The sequence below is a fragment of the Vanacampus margaritifer genome, chromosome 14, assembly GCF_051991255.1.
Source record: "Vanacampus margaritifer isolate UIUO_Vmar chromosome 14, RoL_Vmar_1.0, whole genome shotgun sequence".
NCBI lineage: Eukaryota > Metazoa > Chordata > Actinopteri > Syngnathiformes > Syngnathidae > Vanacampus > Vanacampus margaritifer.
Genome location: NC_135445.1, coordinates 12,033,730 through 12,056,632, shown reverse-complemented (window position 1 = coordinate 12,056,632; position 22,903 = coordinate 12,033,730). Strand labels below are relative to the sequence as shown.

At 36.9% G+C, this 22,903-nt stretch overlaps 1 protein-coding gene across 1 annotated transcript in view; it reads right to left on the bottom strand.

Annotated features, from left to right (window-relative positions):
• The window catches only part of ctif (CBP80/20-dependent translation initiation factor), a 51,029-nt gene extending 48,815 nt beyond the window's left edge, over positions 1-2,214 (bottom strand). The window contains exon 1 of the mRNA XM_077542230.1: positions 2,017-2,214. The gene's annotated coding sequence lies outside the window, so the exon portion shown is untranslated. The remainder of the gene's footprint in view (positions 1-2,016) is intronic.
• Positions 2,215-22,903: the final 20,689 nt, after the last annotated feature.

The following is a 22,903-nucleotide window of genomic DNA, read 5'->3' as shown; positions in this document are numbered from 1 at the left end:
CCTTTAATGAATTAATTGTTTTTCTTATTTTAATTAAGTAAAAAAAAATCAACAGTTATCGATAAACATACTTATGTCATGATATAGTACATTCAGTATTGTATTCGCCATGATGGCTGATTCCTTAGGGCCTTTTTCTGTGGGGGCTGGGGGGGTGCATAAAAAGTGCAAGTGTAATTATTATTATTATTATCAGTATGGTATCTGTATTATTGACTACTCAAGAGTTGAGTACTTGTGGTATCGCTTTGAAAAAAAAATGCTGTATTGAACATCATCTCTAATGATTTCAGTGGCATGGCCAATGGCCCCGGGGGCCACTACATGACTGGGTCGGGCCACCTAAAGTTCACTGACGCTGGCTCGACTGGGCCAGTGAACTTTCTTTTTACATAAATGCAATGGAATCGACATTAATGGCCCATTCATTCAAATCATATCTAAAAAATATACATATATATATATGTTGTTGTTTTTTTTAAATAATAATAACAGACACTTTTTTTTTTGTTCTATACAGCTTTGTTTACACTGACGGAACACATGAAATCATATTGATTACACACATTTTTATTTGGCAGTGGATATTTTCATCTACTGGCCGTGATTCCTGCTTCGCGTCACCCCCTTCTGTGTTCTTTCACGAAGTTTTCATTTCGTTTTATCACCAAAGATGGGCTGCTCTTGTCATTACCAGCCTAACCATAACCATAACCCTTAGGCTGTTATCTGCATTATCAGCCTAACACCTTCAGATCATGTAGGATCTTGTCAAGAAATTGTAGTTAAAAAACAAATGTACAAAGCGGGTTTCAAACACATGACCACACACTTTTGCGGTAACCGCCTTAAAGCGGTAAACTAATAATTTATTCAATTTATTCAAATTAAAAAAACACTATATTTTCCATCACATGAATGTACATCAAGTTGGTCGTTGCTGAGGCCCATGATTCGGGCTCCCGCTGCGTGTAACCATCTGCTTTACTAGCTTTTCCCGTCAGCCTATGGCTCTGACTATCTAACGCTAGCCGCGCTTGTTAGCTGCTGTGGCTAAATCCCGCTCGCCAGGCTTCACACTAGCTGCCAAGTCGCCGTCGCTTGCCGAGATGCTCGTTTGCTTGCGCAAAATACAGATTGGTGGTAAACTTGCATAGTGTGGTCTCTCTGAGACGCCGTAGTGTGCGTGCTTCTAAATGCATGCGCTTCGACTACGACATCTAGTGGCCAATTATTACACATTGTGCCTTTAACCACCATGCGCTAGTTACACATTCACTGGCGCACAATTTGTATTGTAGATCTCGCGCGAATCACGGCTGAGGGTCTTTAATATGTGGCATGCAGTGGCACGTACACGTTCCATTTGCGTGCTAAGTCATTCCTTGTGACAAGAATCCAAGGAATGTTACATGCATGAGAAGTCATACTTTTAGGCACATGATGGGATGGTTTATTCAAGTTAGGTGACAGATTGGGAGCACACCATTTAATCTTAAGAACTGTTCGTCCAGTCCTGCTAATGTCAAATAAAGCCAATGAAAGCAAATAGAAAAAAACAAACAATTCCAATCAAAACAAACCCGTCAGTATCCTTGTACCATAACCACGCCCATATTGCCTGAAAAGCTACATCCGTTAGCCACGAGCTTTAGCATCCCACAATACATCCTCATAAACAACACAAAACACTATAATGTGAACAACATGCCAGTGTCCACACGTCGAGAAACAGATGAAGGTAAAACCCACCAATTGAGTCAACCCACGCGAGGAACATAACAATGATGACCTGACGCCAACTTTGTGGCTAACCAGCCGGCTAATGCTAACAACCGCAAGACAACAAGAGCGCACATTAAGGATTTAAAATCACATTATTAGCATGACAGAAAATGTCATAACATAAGAAGACTACAAGAATAGGCCATTTAACACGTCACCCATGTTATGTGTGCTTGTTAGCACTGGAAACAACATACACATACACCGGCTTATAATGAGATTAATGCTCACCCGAATTGAGAATGTGTCTCTAAAACCCGGGTTCACCTCCTTCTCGTATCAAACCTTCCGGGCCATGAGTGTGTTTGTTTTAAAAAGGGAAGGAAGTGTATAAAAAGGGGAGCTGGGTTAGCTATGGAGTTAATGACAACGTAGAAAAACCGGAGGGGGAAAAGGGAATGCAGGAATGTGACGTCTGGTCCGGTTTGCTGGCAGCGTTGACACGTGCAAGCAGGGTGGGGTGCATTATGGGAAATGTAGTAAATACCACCATAAGTGAGGTCAATGCATTATTTTGTTAAACGAGAAGTGCTCACTCGCAGATTTAGACATATGTGTGAACAATATTTAAAACAAATAGCCCTTTTGAGCAGATAGGAATTTTTATTTTATTTAGTTCGACTCATGCTGCAACAAAAACAAGACTGTTTCGTTTATGTTTTTGCTCAGTACTAGATTAAAAATAACCAGAGATAGGTTCAATGAAATACACTCTTGTGAGAAAAATAATGTACAGTATTGTGTCTTACATTTACTATTTGTATGAAATTACTAATATGAAACCAACACTTAGCTCACTGCTGGCCAACAGGCAAAAAAAAGTTAAAAAGATACATTAAGATAGTAATACTTTGTATACATTTGATGAACATTTTTGATAATTAATGGAAATAAAATGACACACCATAAATAATTCAAATGTTTTTTATTTAAAGATTATATGTACTGTATATACCCCCCTAACTAGGATTATTCCTCTATGGTTCTTAACATTGCCCCTATGTAAAATTATTCAGACTTTTTTTTTTATATATATAAAGTTATGAATAATAAACAGTTTTTCTATTTCCTATAAATTAAAGTATACAGTACTTCATTTAATTCCCATGAAAGGCTTTCTGTAATTTGGCCAGCCTAACTGTAATATTTTATTGTTTACTGCGCATGGAATAATTGTTTAGTATCCCGTTAATTGCACTCTAAGGGTTTTTTTTCCAATTCAATTTTATTTCATTTTGCTATTATTTTATACACTATTTCAACCATCCGATACTGTATTGTATATTTATAATTTTGAATAGAGCTCTTTGGATTATGCAGGTGTATCTAATTAAATGGTAGGGAATAGTGAATCATAAAGTAAATGATGCTGTACGCTACAGTTAAGAAGCACTTTAACAAAATCTGTAATGATGACCCCTTGTGGACGCTATGAGAAGTGGAGTTTGCTCAAAATAACCTATGACGCTGCAAACAAGCACTTAGCTTTGTAACACGTGTAAAAATGAGTTAATTGCTATTAAACATAAACAGAAATGATAATGTGGTGAAATCTTGGCCTATATTCATTACTGCTTGTCGCTACTTGGGAGGTGAGTCCTTTCACATAAAGTCTGAAAGCAACTCATTTGTAACTGTGCATTCACACCTATGGACAATTTAGAGTTTTCAATGAATCTACATAAAAGTTTTTGGAATGTCGAAGAACCCGAACAAGGATGGGGAAACCATGCAAGATCTCGGATTCAAACCTCCAACCTCAGAACTGTAAGGCGGATGTGCTTACCGCTTGTGCCGCCCTTCATAGTAAACAAGCATGCATGACATAGAAGTAGCTATTTTTCATTGCTCCTCAGGCAGGAGGGATGGTACCACCAAGGCACCAATTAGCAGTGATGATATTTCCGTGTGCCTGTGGCTCCAACTTCGTGTGTTATAAAAGGCAAAACCACTACCATGGACTTGAGACTGCATGCCGCTCCTAAGGTCACAGCCTCTTCCCACACGACACTGTCATCTGGCTTTTTTTCTCACACACCACACACACAAAATAAATGACATGTATATTTACTGTATACTGTACAGAGAATGAATGCAGTAACCCAGCATGCGTAGTAACGAAATAGTTCATTAGGCCTCGTGTCGCAGTGTTGCAATGCAGTTTGACTGTGGCGTGTGTCTGTGTGGGCAGCGACTGCCCACAGACAAATGGGCCCGGAGCCATGTTGTTGAGTAACAAAAACAATGTTAGATTTGCAGCCAGTAGGTGGGGGCAGCACACAAGCTGAGAGATAGCGCTCTGTATCTAATACAATACAGCATACTTCAGTGGGTGTCAACTCATTATATCATCATCATTACAAAACATGTGGCACGACAGAGCAGCTTCATGTGGGGAAAAAATATCATAATAAAGCACTGAAATCTTTAACTGAATAATAATGTTACATAATGTAATGTAAAGGTTATTTTAAATTTGATCCACACATGCAACTGAAACGTCATAAGCTGTACAAGGTGTTTTTAAAACAATACATTTAATTGATAATCCCACCAGCCACAACATTAGGTAACACTTTAACAATCTAACACAAACGAATACAATATGCTCAAAATTTACAATTAATGCAAGCACAGACCTCCAAGGCAATCCCATATGTCACATTATAATTTGATTAAACATGTGCTGCAATACATAAAGCAGTAAAGCTACTACTACTACTACTACTAATAATAATAATAATATTTAACTGTAGATTTATATCATTTGCACGTCATTTAAATGTGGTAAACTGAATGAAAATTGACACATTTTATCATGTGAACCCGACATGGTCTAATTAAGTACATTGAAAGGCAGGGAACACCACCCTTTAATTAACTGTTCCTGGGCCTCAGTAGGGGCTGCTGTTATGGTTAGCAAATATTGCTGCGGAAACTCCACAATTTAATTCATCCTAGAGCAGGGGTCTGCAGGAACCTGCGACTCTGGAGCCACTTGTGGCTCTTTAGTCCCTTTTCTGTAGATCTTTAAAAAATAAAAATGTAGAAATTATTTTTATATACATATTTATCTTTATTTTGGGATAAAATATTCTTTAATTGAATTAATAAATATTCCCCAAAAATGTCAGAGTCCAAAAAGAGAGACGAAAGGTAGATGAATTTAAAAAAAAAATGGGGAAAGAGGAAAAGCAGAAAACTACCATGAAATGTCCATGAAATTGCCAAAAACGGTCATAAAAGTAATTTTAAAAAAGGCAGAAAAAATTTGCTGAAAAAGTAACTCCAAAATGTAAAAAAAAAAAGAAGAAATCCTGAAAATTACCATTAAATGTTCACAACATTGCCAAAATAAGTTTGAAAATAGATTTTAAGAAAAGGCAGGAAAGAAAATAATTATAAAGTAACTATAAAATGTCCACAATATTCCCCCACCCCCCCAAAAAAAAAAAAATTGACAGCAAAAAAGGCAGAAAAAAGTCCAAAAATAACCGTAAATGTCAACAACAAAAAAAGGCAGAAGAGGCAGAAAATTACCATGTGTCTATAAAAAGGTCACAAGTATAAGAAATTTGATAGAAAGGCAGAAAAATCTAAAAATACGAAGTGTTGGATGCTGCATACTTTTCTGTTATGGTGTAGCTCAAATTAGCACTGTCTTGGTCCCTCAGTACAACATTAACACACCGTTTCCTTCATCACAATCTTCAAATGTTTTGTAGCTCCAGACAGATTTTTGGTTACTTATTTGGCCTAAAATGGCTCTTTTGATACTAAAGGTTGCTTGTTGTTCACATGCCTCGGTAGATGCTGCTGTTTTGGTTAGCTCGGTCGGACACACACGCACGCACGCAACATTGTATATGTAACATACGGTAATGTAACATTTACAACTTGCATAAGTTTAAACACAACACAAGATTGTGATGCAATCACATGTCCGATATGAACGCAACATCCATAATATGAGCTTTATGTCCACACTTTATCTGCTCCTTGGAAGTTGCAGGCCCAAAGCTCTTGACACCCGGCAGCCCCCTCCCGCTGAGCTAGTGCACCACAGTGGCGATGCCTTGCCTGCGTGTGTGCGCTCGAGCACCCGTTGAGTAGGTGGGTCTGCTGCGAGGCAGTGGGAGAGGTGGCAAAGGGGCAGATGGAACACAGAGGGAAGTTCAACCGGCAAACACATAGCGAGGAGGGAGGCTGGAAGGATGGGGGTTTGTGATGGCGGATACGTGGGGGAGTTGAGGCTCTTGGGGTGGGGGTGAAAATGATATCAGGTGCAGGGAGGACTACAGGAAAGAGCACGGGAGGAAGGATACAGGATGGGAGAAGTATACTTATGACCTTCAACACGTGACGAAGGAAATGTTATACAGTTCCCACGAATTGCCGCGGATTTGAAAAAAATCGCCTTTATTTCTGTAATGTGGCAATAAAAGTGTAAAAAAAATAGGGATTTTTCAGACTGATATCAGTTGGAGTACTCAACTCTTGATACCGATACCATGACTGATCATTTATCATTTTAAAGACACACGTATACAGTATATCCCAATTTAGTATTTTTCCTTAAAATGTCATGAAAGTAATAGCAATTTTCTATTCTTTTAATTTCTAGTTCCTGATTGTAAAATAGCCACGATACTAGTATCAGTCACCATCGCGAGTACCGATACCTTCAAATCCCATCCCTACAAAAAAATTAATACATTTTGGGCCATAATACTGTTTACAGCAATTATATGTGGGTCATTTTTATATCATTTGATTAATAATGGTAAAGACATACCCCACATAATTTCCTTTTGAATTAATCTATGCTGGCTATATATGCTTGACTTAATTGTCAAGTTGATGTAAATATGAAAGTCATCCACAGAAGATTTTATTCAAAGATCAAGATTCAAGTCTATTTTTGTCTACTTTTTTCAGAAATTAGCACTTTCCCGTTGTCGACGGATGCCCACATTGCTTCATAAACTTCCGAAAATGTGGGCAACCGACGACAACGGGCCTGACGGAGTGACGGAAGTGCCCACCTCTGATCATAAGAAAAAATCTAGAAATATAGTATACAGTAACTAACCTGAGCGCTTAATATAATTCAACGCAGCCTGGTGCACAGTTTGTAAATTTGGCCGCTGCACCTGGGCAGTCAGGAAGGCTCATTTCATTCATGTTGCTCATCTTTGTTTACTTAATTGTGAAGCATTCCCATATTAGTTATTGTGATTTTGATTCCGCACACTTTTTTCCCGTGAAACAACTCCCACACAATATTTCTGATTTACACCATTTAAATTTAAATTCCCGCCTCCCAGGATGTATATCGTCTGATTCCACATTACTTACAGTATTCGCACAATTTAATGTTAAATATAAACTTTTCCCCATTCATTTTCAATGGGACTGACACGCCCCCTTCCATACATACAACTAATCATTGCCAGCTGTTTGATACTGCTCGGTGGCGCAGTTGGTAAAGTGCATTGTCCAATAACCAGGAGGTTGCACAAGTATATACATGGTTGTTATGCTAAGTGATATACATGTATACAAATTGACTATCATATCAGGAAATGGATTATAGCACAAGCATTCAGCTTTTCAGAATTCCCACGCAATTACTGCAGAAATTACACTTTGTCAAGTTCTTTATATTAATTCCAATTTACTTTTCTTTTTGATTTGAAAATAAGAGAGAATACAAACAAATATTTCAAATTAAATTACACGACAGGTGAATTTTCACTCGATTTTGGCGCCCCCTAGAGTCCACGGCGCACTTAGCATCTGCCTATCTTACCTAATGGGGGAGCGGGTCCTTACTTATTGACGTCTTTGGGTGGCCAGCCAATCAAGGGCCAAATTGTTATGTGTTTGTATAAAAAATATAATGCCTTTTAAATTGACTTGTCAAAGGATTTGAAGGGGTAGAAGAGCTGTTGTTGTTTTTAAATGGGAATGAAAATTAAATATTAACTTGATTGGAATATTTTTGTCCTGAACGAAACCATGTGTGGTTGCGTTGACCACATGAAAAGAAAAGCTATCAAACAGCCCATCTTGTACACACTAACCCTCATGCCGTCCTATCAATTCATCTTTAGTGCTCTTGTTATCTTTTCTCCGTGTGTGTGTGAGTGTGCAATGGGTATCATTATGAGTGTATAATTGTGTTTCCATGCACCTGTATATGTGTGTGTGTGTATGTGTTCGGCATGGTAATTACACAGCAGTGGACCAGTGGTGGAGGACAGTAAATTAAGTGGAGAATGACTTAGAGCCCAAAGCGGTCATCGGGGTGGGATGCACACTCAGAATAAACACTCTGTGTGTGTGTGAGTGTACACACATGTTTATAGCCAGTATGAAGTGGTGGGGAGAGAAATGTGTGCAGCCATAGAGGTCACAAAAAAAAAACTGCTTTGGTATAGCTACAGCCGCACACTTTTCTGCTATTAAAAAAATAAAAAATAAACTCTGCAAAAGCCACAATGAAAGATGCATCTCACCATCGAAAAAAAAGTTTGCCCATTTTATGAGGCGGGCCGGCCTTGTGGAATTGCAGCCATGGGTTATTTTTATGATAATGCATGTACAGTATTCCAAAATATTATGCAGTTACATTAAATGTCTTATTACAAAAGATGAATATAGTACTTGATGCATTCATTTGTGAATAATTTCGGTCATTGATTCAGTTTCAGACAGTGTTGTCCAAACTATGGCTCGGGGGCCACTGACAGCCCGCCATCCATTTTTCTGTGGTTCATGATATTCTAAAAATAACATTTAATATGGCCCGGATGGCTGGTTAAAAAAAAAAAAAAAGTGGAGGTGGTTAGAGTGATAAGAGTGGGTGTCAGAAAAATAGGCGCCACTACTACTGTAGTAATAAATTGGTTTATATTAGGGGTGTCAAAATAGTGCGTTAATTAACGGCAATAATATTTTTAACGCTGGATTAACATCCGTCCCTTGCACTTTGCTGTCAACATTAAATGTTTATGCCATCTACTGGCAGAAAAATGACCTCAACATAAATCAATGTCTTATACTTTTTTTTTTTACAGCACAATACATCTTTTAACTTCAACTTCAAGCAGCTTTATGAAATACGATGAAATTACTGTATCAATAAACTAAATGATACAACCATATTTGTATTAGGTTAACATATTTTTCCACTTATATGTTAACAAGAGTATGAAAAACTGGGAACAAAATATTTTATTGTACATTTATTTTATTGTATATTTGGAAATTATATAAAACGTGTGATTAATTTGCGATTAATCACGAGTTAATTATTGAAGTCAGACGATTAATTACAATTGCAAAATTAATCAACTGACACCTCTAGTTTATATACTTTTGAATTTTTCTAGATATGCAAATATACAAATAAACTTCACAACTAAAATAATAAAACAATTTCTCTTCAAAACACTGTGGTCAATAAATATGATTTAATTTCAGAATTTAAAATGGTTTCTTCCACTTTATGCTCTGTGCCAAGTTTTAATTTAAGAAAATTAATGATCCTGGTCAGTTTTCTACAATTTGTTCTTATTTTGGTTCTGAATGTGGAGATGGGATTTGGTTACGGTTCACTGCAGGGGTGGATCTAGTCTTGTGGGATGCAGGGCAGAGTACACTCCAAAATCTTGAAAATCCTTAACTATTTGCCTGATTAGCTTTAACAGACAGCTGTTATGTAGACGTTTTTCCAAAAAAGGTAGGAAATAGGAACAATCTATAATTGCTTGATTGATTTCAGTGTGTTTATTTAGTTAAAGTCAAAGAATTTTAAAGCAGCCCTTGCATGCTTTCATTTTTTTGTAAGTAGCTCTCAAATGAAAGTCCCTCTTCAAGTAAGCCTACACGCCAATTAGCATGCATTCAATTGTATTAAGTAGCGCCCTGTGGAGCCGAGTAGGTACCATGCAGTGGTTGTGCATTTTGACTTTCTTGTTGAATGTTATGCTTAAACATGTCTTTTTTTGTTTTGTGTGTGTGTTTGTTTGTTTTAGTTTTTTGGGGGGCGGAGGAAGGTGAAATTGAAAGGGGGAAAAAAATCACCGTACCTCCCCCTCCTCCTCCATTGTGGAGTCATTTCTCTTTGGGCCAGTCGTAGGCCGAGTCGGTACCGCCTGCGTGGCCGGGTCTGATTTGTTGCCCTCAAACCTGCAATTGTATTCAAGGCCAAATTTAGGGGTGGGAATGCAAGGGTGGGCTGTCTATGTGTCACACAACAAAGCTGCAGCTTGAGGGTGTAGCCCTCTCCCTTACATCCTCCCACCTAACCGCCTGGCATGGCCGACTTGTTTGTGCGTGTGTGTGTGAAGCTAGGTCCAAAACCCTCCCCACCATCCTCTGCTCTCTGGTGAAGCCAGAGATTACACCCTCCCTCTCTTTCCTCGCCCCTCTGGCTGCTTTATTTGGAGACTTTCTCAGAGTCCCGTCTATAACATTGACCTTCACTGGCTCGCTTGCTCTCGTTCCCCCATTTTTTATCTGTCTCACTCGTCCTTTCTTCATCCTCATCCCACTCGTTTGGAGTGTTGCCACTGACCTATGTTGGGAGAAATTCCATCAGTCATGTATGACTTTGTGCTTTTTGTCATTGGCTGGCTTTTCAGGCATTGTTCATGCAGTTTTTGGGCTGTCTTAATGTTACAAAAACAAGGATTATTTGGGGAGTCTGCTGACAATAAATTGACATTTAAATCTGCATAACTCGAGTAACTGGTCGTGCAGTCAATGGGCAGTTTACATCTAAATCATTATACCAAACAACAGTGGTTGCATATAGGAGTAGTTAACTGTTAGGGAGTATGAAATTTATCTTTAGACTGTATGGCCATTGAAAGTTTTCTTTTAAAAATCATATTTGGTCCCAAACTGTCATTTAAATTATTGACATTTAAGGCAACCATGGTAGTTAGCACAACAAAGGAAACTTTTTTTTTTTTTGTCCAAATCATCTTAAAACATTTTCAAATTTGACTGAAGTTTGTTCCCTTGAAACTTTGAGTACACTTAAATTTTTGTTATTGTTGTTTTTATTTTATTTTTTACAATGGGCACATGCCACCGTCTATAATAGTTTTGCATATTTTATTATACTTAATTTTTTAGTTTTTTTGGCTTTTGCTTTTTAAATTAAGTCAGTTTTAATTAATTTTTACAACAAGTTTATTAGCTTTTTTTTTATTTTAAGAAAATGCTTCATTTTAGTTTAGTTTTAGTTATAGTTTTTCTTCAAAGGTGCTGTACGAGGATTTTTGGTTGCTGTTTGTAAACACAACGTTCAAAACTGATGCTCGAGGAAGACGAGGACAGCAGCCAACCAAGAACAAGCGTGAAAGCAGTCCACCAATCAGGAACGGAGTTTCGTACAACGAAATTAGCATATTCCACTGATAGTAGCTTGCCTCTGCTTGACTGGAGGGAAAACATTTAGTCTCCGCCCAGAAACGTCCTGGACAGGCCAAAACAAATCGTCGGACTATAGGTTTAAATATATGGATTATATGTCAATTGCAAAAGACCAATAAGTATTATGTAATAAAGTAAACTACAATTTCCAAATTACAATGAAAAATACAATTTCCAATGCAACAACAATAACAACAACGTACAGCAATATCAAAATAATACTTTGCTAGTTTTATAAACGTGAAGCAGAGTTTCAGTTTTATATAGCATTTTTATTATTATTTCTTTAAGGACATTTTTTTTTTCAATTTTAGTTTTAGTTTTTTGGGGGTTAGTTTATGTTAACTATAATAACCTTGGTTCTTGCAATCACTGGGTTGTACTCTGGATTAGTTAACAAGTTTGCAGCTGTTTGTGTCCATTGTTCTGTCATCGCTTTTGACTTTACTTGAGTTAAAGTGCTGCAAATTATATTCATTAGTTTACTTTTAGGTTAAATCATTGTTGATAAATAATGTGAGAGAAACATTAACAGGATCAGTGTCTTCATATACAGTCTATGAATATAATCATTAATATTATAAATTAGTAAATGTAATTTGAGCAAATTTGTTATTTCAGGAGTGTGTAGCCATTAGCCAATGGCATTAATCAGTACCCAGAAAGTAACTCCCAGTTTCAAAAATGTTGGACCCCTGCTGTTGACGCCTAGTGGCAAGTAAAGGTAGTGTGTTGTTTGACCCTACCATCATTGGTCGGCCTTGGTCACTGTTCATTTATGCATTAAACTCGGTAACCAGTCAACGCGTTTACTGTAGCGCTTGACAACTTCATTTCTAGCTGGACTCTCCTGTCAGCTTTTCGGTCTACATGTCAGTCTTGATATCCTGGGATGAGGCCTACTCTTGGGACCTGTTAACACATTTACAGTAGTGCATAATATATCTATTTTCAAATTAGTAACAGTAACGATGAACTTGGCCCAACACAGTGACTTGACGGAGCCAGAAATGAGCAGAAGTCTGTCAGAATGTCGTCTGAGTCGCTTTCACACGGCAAAGTGGGAATAAACACAAACACGGAAGACCGTGATTTGTAGAATGTTATAAGCTGTTTTGGTGGAAGTCCCCTTTTATTACACACTAGGGAAAAACGAGTGGCCTTTAATGTCAGGAGATGATTATGGTCTACGCGCCAGGACATCCCGATGATGTGGCCGCCGAAAGCCACGCTGAGTCACATGGCTCGCGATAGGTCGCGCATGCAGGCGACTAACATGCACGCATATGGCTGCAGCATAAATACACACAAAAAGAAACATTTTGGATATTTTCATCCGCCATATGCATTTTAATTTGGCATGGGTTAATTTTAGAAGCACACATACACAAAAAAAAGCACTTTGAACAATAACTGTGAACTGTGATGAAACGACTCAAAGGATGACTCAGCAATTTGTTAAAACGCTATTAAATAATTTTGATAGTAAGATGGAATTTTCCAAAAGAAAATGCTTTAAGCAACATTCTAATAACCTTAAAGCAGTAAAAAACTGTCTACTCACCTTCTACGATGTATACCTTGTAACCCTCCAGACAATCCACCCCTGCACTGAACAGCAGTCAAATCCCAACTCTACATTCGAAGCCCAAACAGGAGAAAAATGAAAATTTCTGAAGAGAAATGTGACTTAATTTTTTCATCATTGCAAATTTAGAAAAGTATATTAAACAAATGTATTAGTTGCAGACGCCATTTTTATTAAATGCCATGGGCCGCTTAAAAATGGATGCCGGGTGACAAATGGACCCCAGGCCATAGTTTGGACAAAACTGCTTTAGAAGAATAAAGTCAAAATTTTCTGAGAAAAAGTAAATCACCATTTTGGAAAATGAAGTCATATTTTTGGAGGGGGGGGAATCCCAACAGTTAGCCTCCACGGCATTAACTCATTTCCAAGTGTGTTTGGCTTTTTCTTCTTTTTTTGGAGTCACGTCACCACAGAAGGATACCAGTGATGACAAAGAGGAAAAGTCTGATGATAGCCATACACATAAAATGACGTCTTCAACCCCAAAAAATCGGAGTTGGCCCTTTAATTTACACACATAAGCACACACGTACACTCCCATGAGAATGGCTTGTGTATGGGTCGTTCCTGCCACCCAAATGATGATAGGCCTCAAATATGCAGCGACAGCAGCTCCACCTGTGACTCACCTGCATGCGTGTGTTCATCCTCACACCCACACCAACACACACACACACACACACACACACAGAAGTCAGTGATCCCACTGAGGGCAAGGTAGCAAGGGTGGGCGGCGGGGGATGTAGGTGCAAGACGTCGCCCGCGTGTTTTAATTTTCACCTCCCCCACAATGACCCCGTGCAACGGCTGACGCAGGTGGACCCTTGCCACACCTCCTCATCCTACCTTCACATTGTCCTTTACCCACAACGCTATAAGTTCTCCCTTTTCAAAGATAATGCTCAGCTATGATTGGCAGAAATGCATTGTTGTGGAATCCCAAAAAAAAAACAATTTCTAGGAATGAACTGGTTTAAAAAAAATTGAAGTCTCTCTCTCTCTCTCTCTCTTTCACTACCGAGTTGTGCAGTCCCCGGTGCATCTGGCAAACTGCTAAAAGAAAGTAGACTCGATTTTAGACTCGGTAAAAGCAGGTCTAAATGGTAACGCAGATGGTGTAATGCGATTTTGGTGCATTTGATTAAGATGAGGACACAATGAAGAGAAATGAAGTTTGTCTTTGAAAAATATTTATCCTTTGGAAATAAATCTCAAGAAAGTCATACTATTTTCAAAAAGTAACACTTGGCTTGTGAAAAAAGCTTTAAAAAATGATGAAACAGGTAAAAAAAAAAGATATACATATATTAAAAAATTCCAAAAATGTTAAATCTATCAACAATTCAAAAGTCTTAAACACAGTCAGAGTTTAAAAAAAATAAAATTAAAAAATGTTTTTTAAATAGAAAAACATAATTTACGAGCTTTAATTCTGATGTGCTAAGCTATTTTAAAAAACACACACAGCACATAACATATGATAATCTTTTTTTTTTTTTTTTAAAATCATTTACGAAATGGCTCCACACTAACCCATCTGATAAAGTGTTTAGGTGCTGCTGTTTTGGTTAGCAACAAAGTTCAAAAGGTTTCGGCATGAACTCTTTAATGTCTGCAAATGAACAATAAAGTTTATGAATGGTTTATTTCACATACATTCTTTTTTTCTGATGGGGGCAAAAGAAGGCATCTATTTAAGGGAGTCGTTTATTTGGCTAACATAGATGACGTACGTTAAATGTTTTTTAGTCGATTTTACCCGTCCAACCTCAACTGCACTGCAACATATTGAGAGCGATGCCTAATATTTTGTCATACTCATGTTGCTAAATGAGGTAGAAAATCCAAAGTGTCAATCAAAATTTTGGGATCTCATGTGTGTGTGTGTGTGTGAGAGAAGGTGTTTACTGGCTTGTGTCTTTTAGCCTGGAGGGAGCCTGAGCACAGCGCGGTGGCGGCCACCACACACAAGCTTTAATTGGCCTTCTCACACTGCATGAGCTTCATTACTTGCACCCCCCCCCCCCCCGAACGCCCCTAAACACCCCCCCTCACATACACCCGCAATTTGCAATGCATAATGTGGAGCGGATGGGACGAATGCTAAAACTGTTTTGATTGGCTTCACTTTTTGGGCGGAAGATGCTGGATGTGGAGGTCATACACTACCATTCTTATTTGAATGAGTTGATTAATGGAACGGTTTACTATGTAAATCTAATAAAAAAGAAAAAGTTGCATTTGCAGAGGAGAATAGAGAGTTTATTTTTAATCAGGAAAAAAGTTAGATGTAGCAGAGTGATGTGCATTTTTTCATTAGGAAATAAGTGTAAGTCTGTGAGCAAAAAGTTTTAATTTACTTGAAAAATGTTGGGAAAGGGTAAAATCCCTACTTAACATGGTGGGCCCTACTTTAGTTGCCAAGCACACTCGCACTTGGAAACTAAAAAACTGGCATGTTTTAATTTTTCTGCCAGGGGAAGTCTAGTTTAGCATTTGGGAATTTGGCAGACCATGCCACACCTCACTAGGCATTCCAGTAAGGTGAAAAAAAGTAGACTAGACTTTAGACCAGGTGAAAGCAGGTCTAAGTTGTGGTGCAAGTGGCGTAACGCAATTTCGGTGGATTTGATTGAGGCTCCGCTGATGTATGTGTGTGCGGGATGTCACCGTATTTCATTCATAAATATGACATCAGTGTGCAGCAAATCATCTGAAGCAGTGTAGAAATCGCTTCACTGAATAAATTACACACAGAAACATGAAAGATGGTATCCAAGCATCATTTCACATCAGCCAACTTTATCATTCGCAAATGGAGATGCAGTTTCCTATAAACATATTTTGACATATTTTTATCTTGTGCGATTCTAGCTAGTCCGTTATGCTTCCGCCATGTAGACTGTGCACTTCTTCTGTGCCGCTATCAGGCTTTTACAGAGTTTGCTGATTAGCTGATTAGTTAAGTCAGCTGTGTTTGAGGAGAGAGACATGGAAAACAGGCAGGACAGTGGCTCTCGAGGACCAAGGTCGCCTATCCCAGGTCTAGAGTGTACGTTTTTGAGTGAAAAGTTGTAAATTTGAAATGTGGGAAAATTGCCATTTATGAGTACAAAACTTTCTTTTACATAGAGAAACTATACGTTTTAGACAATAGAACCCCTTATTTAGGAGAACGGCTTTTTTTTATTAACCACCTGGAAATAAGTGTCAGTTTCCAGGAGAAAAGTTATAATTTGCCAGAAAAAAAATGTGCATCAATTTGGGAAATTTTTGGGGAATTTATCAGAAAAAAATTGTTGGTTACCATATCAAATTTACCATAAGAAACATATTTTCTTAACAAACAAAAAAAGTCTGACGTTACATGAAATAAATATCTAACTATCTATATATATATATATATATATATATATATATATATATATATATATATATATATATATATATATATATATATATATATATATATATATATATATATATATATATACACACACATTTTATTTATTTTATTTAAATAATAATTTTATTTTGCAATTGACGAGAATAAATTCCTATTTATTGAAAGAAAAAGGTGGAACTATTGAAAATAAATTCCTTTCCTATGAAGAAAAAGGCCCAACTTCCTCGTTATGTTTTTGTGAGATTAAGATTAAAGTTAGAAAACATTCACACCACAATTACTTCACCTTTCAAGTTTACCACGACAAACAAACGTCCACAATCAAAGTCCACTTTCGATGGTAATTAAAAACGTTTTTAGTTTTGTTCTTTTTTTGGTCTCCTCTTCCTTCTAACTACTAGCTTCTTATTTGGTGCCGCCAAAATAAACGGCTGTTTGGCTACTGCAAACATAAAAATAAAAAAAAAGCCTGTAAAACAGCAATGACCGCATGCTCAGCGCAAGTGCACAGTATATGTATCACACTGCTGTAAATGTCTGTCGAGCAGAACGTCACACTAATTTGAGAATTTGTGTACAAAAGGCTGTTTATTTTGCCACCTTGGTAGTAAAAGCTTCACTTGGCACACCAAATTTGATCTCTTATACCTACCGGAATTTTGTTGTATACATGCACAATTTGCTAGGAAATAATGCTAACAGAAGTAATCTGTTGGAACTCATGAGCACAAAGTCTGGAATGGTGCTTGTTAAACCCTATATAACATACAATATAATCATGGCTAATACTGCACAGGCAAGTCAAACAAAACTTACGAGAATTACTATTATTTCAGTAAAACAAATCATAATCTATGAGAATAAAGTCCAATATTTTTAGAGAAAAAAAGTTGTAAGAGGCTTGTGCCCAAAAAAATCCATAAACATGTCCAACACGTTCCCCGGAAGATGCTATATTTCATACACAAATACATCATTTCAAAATGGTTAGTGAGGCTTAGCACTTGCATATATTCACCCCCAAAATACAGTCATTCAGTTTTCTACTATTTACAGCGCATTTCTGTATAAAATCCAAATAAATTCCTGTGAAAAGACTTTTGAATGTGGCCAGTAATTACCGCATGTGTTAAATGCACCAACTGGAAAGAAGAACTTAGCCTTAAACATTGACATGACACTGCTCATTTAAAAAAATAAATAAATAAATAAAAAAATAAATTAAAAAAAAAAAACTTGTGAGCACTAAGTAAAAATAATATATATTGTTTTCTAAGCAGCCCTCCTAGTCTAAACACAACACTCTGATTAATATTGTGTTTGTTGAATATGAATTAAACATAAAAAATCCACCCGTTTTAATCCATCTCAGAGGACAGCCATTTTGTCCCTTGCTGTCAACTGAAAATGACATTGCAGTGCCTAAGGGCTTAGTTTGTGAACGTCACATGACTAAACCCAGAAAACAGGTGAGCCGTGATTGGTCGTTGCCGGAACTCTGAGCAACTGTGATGTAATTTTCAGTCGACAGCAAGGGACAATATGAATAAAAATAAATAAAAACGGGTGGATTTTGCCACTTAATTCATATTCCACAAATGCAACCGTAATAGTCAAAGATGATGACAATAAAAAATATACTTTCAGGAAAAAGTTGTTCACGAATACCAAAAAGTCATAACTTGCAAAAGTTGTATATTGTTGTAGCTTTTTACAAAAAAGTCATGCCAAAATAAAGTAAAAATTGGTAACTTATTGGACACCCTCTTGTGGCTGCTTAACTCATTGAATACCTGCCATTTTTATTGGAGCAACCCAGTTCAATACCAGCCGTTTTACTGGATTTGGACTGATCTTGCAAGGCCCACAGAATATTGTGTTCTATTGCTATATAAACATACCAAAAGAACGATTAAACTCTCTTCTTTCATCAGAAAAAATAAGTGTATTTCTATTTTTTTCCATTCTTTAGTTATCAGCGTTTGAATATAGCCATGTTTTGTCGAAATTCTTGGGGAAAAAAACATAGAAAATGAGCTTTTTGTAAAACAAACATTTCAAGCACAACTTCTTCTACAACAAGATCCTTGCGTGATACTGGCTGATCTTATACTTGCTGCCACCTGCTGGCCGTTTCTTTCAAATAACATTGCAGTCAAGCCTAATCCTTCAGTCAGAAGCTGCACTCTTGTATTAAAAAAAAACCTTATGACGTATTGGTACGTCATGTGTACGCGACGATTATGACGCCTATGACGTATTGATACGTCATATGTATTGAGAGAGTTATTGATCAGGAAGTAGAAATTATAACAATAGAAAATTGCTATTCATTTCAAGTAAGTTTAAGGAAAAAAATAATACAGTCATTTTTATGAAATTTTCAAAAGTACTAATGGTATCCTGGTATCCTTGGTGAAAACTCAAGAGTTGAGTACTTGTATCAATCTGAAAAAAAATAATCGAAAATCCCTACTTATGAAGACAGCACATTATTTCGGGAAAACATAGTTTTATAGAATAAAACACAACATTTCAAATACTTTTCATAACTTACACAAATACTTATTAGAGCGCATTTTGTACAAAATACATCTCACTTCCTGTGAAAAGGCTCTTGATTGTGGCATGCTACGTGTAGCATGTGATTACTGCATGCGTTGAATGTAACCAACCAGAAGCAAAACCTTTCAGCTTTTTCCCGTAGTTACCGACATGAGCCTGCACTCACTTTACACTAACAATATCTGACTTTTCGGATGTCTTACTAACGTCTTTATCATCACGTTGCACCTCAACATCCACCCTGTTCCCCTCCCATCATGGCGTCATGTACCATAAGTGGCAATGATGTCACTGTTGAAGATTGAACAGATCATTAGTTCCTGTATTTTAAACCTCCAGCAGTGTCAGCGCTAATAGGCAGCGAGAACGACCGACTACATTCTATTTCCCTCCGAGGTGGGATAACAGCGAGACACCCGGAAGACAAGTAATGGTCAGCGTCCCCCCCGGGGGTCCCGGGGACGAGGTCAGCGCCTCGAGCTGCGCCTCTGCTTCTCAGGCGGCCAGGAAAGGCATCAGAGGCGGACGGGTGGAGGGATGAGGACATGGAAAAGGGTGGGAGGAGGAGGAGGAGGGGGGGGGGGTGATGGAAAAGTCATCGTCTTACGACTAATGCTTAATATCGACACACTGCGTGTGTAATGCTTGGAAAGATACAAAGTGTTTAGGTGCTTTTTTGTCATTGGCTGAGCAGTAGAGGGACTAAGGAAAGAAAAAAAAATACTACATGTAGATTAAAAACCAAGTCGTGCGTGTATCAATTTGAGAAAGTCATGTGGTCGATGCAGGCGCTATATTGATACCTGTTACTAAGGCGCCAAACTTTCCAGCTTTCCTACTTACAAATGGTGATATAAGTTTCATCAGCTCGATGATATGTACTAATTGTTTATCTCTAACATAACAATATAATATTGCAAATGTCGACTTTTGGATTAAAGTGGTATAGTGTGTGGGCAAGATCTTATGCTGATACGCATATAGCTCTTCCTCATTAAAATCACTTGCATTTATAGTGTACCACTGCATATGGAATTGAACGAGCTGGAGGCCAGCTGTGTAAAAAGTACAAAAAGCCCAGGAGGTATGTACAGTGTGGGGCCCTTCACAAAAAAATAAAGTTTGGAGGTTAAGGGCAATCGATTGGCATTGGGAGACATACAGGCAGCTCCGAGCCAATTTAGCTGAGAGGTCAAGAGGTCGCGTGCCCACCCGCCCACTCCTCCTCATTCCACACAATGCACCACTGGCACGGCAGAGCTCAAACCGGTGGTGGGCGTCGCTTATGAAAGGTGAGCACCGGGGTTACTTTGGCCATTGGAGTAACTTATCCGGTTGCATTTGGCGTTCTGCTTAGGTCGGATCACTTGTCACAGACGACCTTGCGACACATTAGATCGCATCTGAGGAATTTCGTCCAGAACTAGACCAGGGGTCACCAACCTTTCCTGTCAAAAGATTTAGATTAATTAGAGCTGTACCACAACACAACAATTTGCAACATCCAATACTTTGACAATCATTATTTATTTATTTTTTTCTTGTGTGTAATTTTTCATACTTAATTTCTCATACATTTTAGAATTTTCTGCCTTGCTGTTGAATTTCTGACATTTTTGGCATTTTTGGGGGGGGGACAAAAAGTATAATGGTCATTTTATGCTTTTCTTTTTCCAGTTTTGGACATTTTCTGTTTTTTATTTTTATTACATTTTTTATGCTTTTTCTGCCAGGAAATTTCTGACACTCTTGGCCATTTTTTGGAATTGCCCCTTTTTTTCTGTATTTCTTCTTTCGTTTGTGGACATTTGTTGAACATATTATTTTCTGTCTTTTTTTTTTTATTTTATTTTTTTATCTGACTTTTTTTTTCTTTTTTCTTTTTTTTTTTTTACAGGAGAGCTCAGTATTGTTCATTCGATTTGACATCATCATTGCTCTCCTTTTTTTTTAAAAAAAAAACCCAACAAATCAATTAAAAAAAATTTAATAAATGTTTTTTTTGTTGTTGTTTTTTTAAATACATATACATATATATATACATATACACACATATATATATATATATATATATATATACTTTTTTTTTTGTATGTGGGTGAGTATGTGTATGTGCGTGTGTGTGTGTGTGTGTGTGCGTGCGTGCGAGCGTGTGTGTATTCATCAGTTCACCTAAAGCCCATTAAAAAAAATCCCATACTAATAATATAATATAATAATAAATTGCCAAATGCAGAAACATCAATGTAAGTTATCACGATGTAGTGGCTCTCGCTAACAGACAGAATTAAGTAACCAGAATTAGGTTTAAAAATTCTATATACGTAGACCATCTTTCTATAAATTTTGATATTTGGTTTTTATTTGAGGCAGATATTTTTTTCCATTAAAATGTGATTTATGAGGAGGTTAGACCATTGGTCGATATTCAGAGTTTGTTTATTTTTCCAGTTAACAAGAATTGTTTTTTTAACGATAGTAAGGGCTACAAGTGTAGATTGAAATTGTTTATGTGGTAAGTCAGTTGTTGTTAGGTCACCTAGCAAACACAAGTTTGGAGATAAAGGTATCCTACAGCCCAAAATAGTGGAAAGTTTTTCTAAGACTTTAGTCCAGAAATACATAACCGGAGTACATAACCATAAAGCATGAACATAAGTGTCTGTAGTGTTTTGTAAGCATTGGAGACAAATGTCGGAGTCTGAGAGTCCAATTTTCTTCATCATATATTGAGTAATGTATGTTCTGTGAATAATTTTATATTGGATAAGTTGTAAATTTGTGTGTTTTGTCATTTTAAATGCGTTTTCACAAACTTGAATCCAAAAGTCAGGTTTCGGTGCTATAGACAAGTCTGTCTCCCATTTCGAGATGGGTAAAGACATTTTATCAGTATATGAAAGTAACTTATATATTTTTGAATTTTTTTTTGTTGTTGTCGGAGAAAGCTTGTTAATATCTTTAGCTAAAACAGGCGGTTGGAGCGTTCCCCGCAGTGTTGGAATTTTTTTCTTTATCATATTTTTAACTTGTAGATAATGTAAAAAATTTCCATTTTTTATATTGTATTTTTGGAGCAAGGATGTATATGATATAAACATATTATCTGAGAAGAGATGGTGGAGATGTGTAATTCCTTTCTGCTCCCACACAGCTAAATGAAACGGTTGGTTCTTAAGTTGAAGTTGTTTTTATTCTATTATTATTATTATTATTGAAATTCCCTCCCCCACCCCCTTCAAAATAAAAAAATTAAAAAAAAATCTTTTTTAAAAAAAATTATAATAATTCTCTGCCTTTCTTTGTTTTGGGACATTTTAGGTTACTTTTTAAATATTTTCTTTTCTGCTTTTTTTTTCAATTCTCTGACATTTTTGGCAATTTCATGGACATTCTATGGTCAATTTTTGCTTTTCCTCTTCATTTTTGTACATGTTATGATCACTTTAAAAAAGAAAATTGGACTATTGACATTATTTAATTAATCTGCACTAGACCAATAGGACACAATTGCACAGATGGACAGATGACTGTAAAACGTGATAAAGGGACATATATATGTATGTATAAATTGACAATGGGATGAGAGATGATTATGATGGCAACATGCGCACGATGTCTAACACGCTAAAAGTGGGTCAAGATCTGCTGACTGTGAAGTTCACACATGACTCATCACCTTCATCTTTTCTGAATGTCATCCCTTACGTGTCTCTACTCATTTCATCAGGTCACGTTGTGTCTGTGCGAAATGAAAAACAACTTTTGTTCTTGCATTCAATAAGCTGCCCAGCATTTTCAATCCAAGCGCATGAAATTCACTTCTCTGGTTTGGTTAGCTTGGAAACAAAAGCATAGGTTTTTATTTTATTTTCCAATAAAAGACAGCATTTTTTCTGGAATAAAGTTGGATTTTTTTTTTTTTTAAGTTATCTAGAAAAACTTTCAAGGAAAGAAATATATTACAAGAGGAAAGTGAAAAAAAGTCATTCTTTTAGGGAAAATGTTTCGCAACTATCTGGAATAAATTTGTACTTTGTATATTTTCAGGGGGAAAATGGAAGCTGTAAAAATAAAGTCTGATTTATTTAAGGGGGAAATTATGC